The sequence below is a fragment of the Propithecus coquereli genome, unplaced genomic scaffold, assembly GCF_000956105.1.
Source record: "Propithecus coquereli isolate 6110/MARCELLA unplaced genomic scaffold, Pcoq_1.0 Scaffold49, whole genome shotgun sequence".
Taxonomy (NCBI): domain Eukaryota; kingdom Metazoa; phylum Chordata; class Mammalia; order Primates; family Indriidae; genus Propithecus; species Propithecus coquereli.
The window spans coordinates 8110069-8111943 of NW_012150729.1; the positions used below are offsets into that span (position 1 = coordinate 8110069).

General features: G+C 37.6%; 1 protein-coding gene across 1 annotated transcript in view; it reads right to left on the minus strand.

The window, feature by feature from the left end:
- SCN9A (sodium channel, voltage gated, type IX alpha subunit) overlaps window positions 1-1875 on the minus strand; it is a 203711-nt gene extending 201836 nt beyond the window's left edge. The window contains exon 1 of the mRNA XM_012655824.1: window positions 1805-1875. The gene's annotated coding sequence lies outside the window, so the exon portion shown is untranslated. The remainder of the gene's footprint in view (window positions 1-1804) is intronic.

Here is a 1875-nt window from a genome sequence, read left to right on the forward strand (position 1 = left end):
ATAAATATTAATTTTATTATTCATGCAAAATGAAAAATTCTATTTTTTTCCTTTGCCACAGAGAAAGTGGGTTGGTCATATTAAATAAGGTGAATAGGACTGCACCGATTGCTCCTTCAAATATCATACTGTTCCTTTGCTGCTGAAATCAGCACAGCAACAGGTAGCAAAAACACAAAAGCATTACCACAGGAGGGCTCCCATGATTATCTGTGGGCCCTCAGGGATATAAGGAGGCAGGAGGATGCTTTTGGCAGAGAGCCAGCCCTGACTCATCTTTCTTCTGTAGAAGAAACGAGTACCCTGTGAGCCCAGCCCTGCACCATAGGAGTCGTCGCATATCACATACCCAGCTTCTGTAAAAATACATCACTGTGCCCCATGACTGCACAATGGTTACTTCTAAAAGAAAACCTCCTTTTAAAAGCCTACCAAATTTTTAAAAACCTATCTTCAGCCAAGCTATTGGCTACATAGAGGGCACATAGCATTCAGTTGTAAATAAGCTAGTCTAACAATCATGATAATTCCATACATAGGGATCAGGTGAGACCAGCTTTAAAAAAAATCAATGAAACTTTTAAAAATTCTTAATTACCATAAATTCTAAAAAAGTAAATTCTAGTTTAAATTTTTAAAAAATAGTAGGAAAAGAATTTGAAGACTTTTCAATAAAATGGAGAATTTAATAACTGGATTTGTTTTACAGATTATATATAGGTTTTATTGATGTTAAAGCAAAAATCATGAAAATATATATTAAGTTATAAAGAAAGAAGGAAAGAAAGAAAGAGAAAGAAAGAAAACCTTTTCCCTGTCTACAGGGAAGAAAAAATAGAAAAGAACATTAATTGTGTTTCTGTAAAGAACTGAACCTCCCAACACTGATATCACACTCAGTAACTGAATATCTATCATGTTCTTAAAAGCTTACACTGATTTGCTCTTTATATTATTGAAATGAGTTTTTTAAAAACTCCCCTAAACTTCTCTCTTGAAAATTGCTCTTAACTTCAGAGGAGATATAATTTACTATGAACACTGCAACTTTTGAAAAAATACTAAAATAATAAGTAAAATGTTTATTATAATCACAAAAACTGGCATTAAACTTTTTTGGCCGGTAATCTTGCTTCAATCTTTTGTCTTTAATACAAGGAACAAAAATATCCTTTTTTCCCCCTAAAAGTTAATGATAGTTTCAGTTGAAGCTGATAAAATGTTAAAATGATTTTGAATCTTATCTGAATTTCGCCATAAAGTGCTTATTCTCTTGAAAAAAAAAAAATAAACTGCATGGAGAAATAGGGGTTAAACTATCTTGTCAATTATTTGTTTTTGTGTGCACTTAGATGGATCTCCCCACAGGTTATGCCAGCTATGTTGGTTCTGCACGCCAGCCTTGCAGATGAGAAATATAGCACATGCTTTTTGCTCATAATGAATACGAACTGCCCCTGGCACTGAAGCCCATCTAACAACTCTGCTAGTGTAGACTGAAAAAAATAAAAGACAATAAACCATGAAGTATCACTACCTGGCAGTAAACCCACACGGTCAAAACCAGCAAAGGAGCAGCCTTGCCATCGAAATAAATGCCTTTCCAGTTCTCTTCTTCCAGTTGCTAGAACCACCCCTCCGAGCTGCTCTCCTCTCTACTTTCCAGGTGGCGTAATATAGGGTGGCCAAAACCGAGAGATGTGAAAATGGACACAGGTGGGTGTGGCGGCTGAGTGGAGCTCCGGCGAAAGATTGGCGGCTTCCCTTCCCGCCACACCGAAGGAGCAAAAGAAAAGGCACTTACTTGAGACCTTGCGGGCGGACCATTCCCACCCTGTGCACCTGCAGAATCTGGCCCCAGGGGAGGGCGCGGGC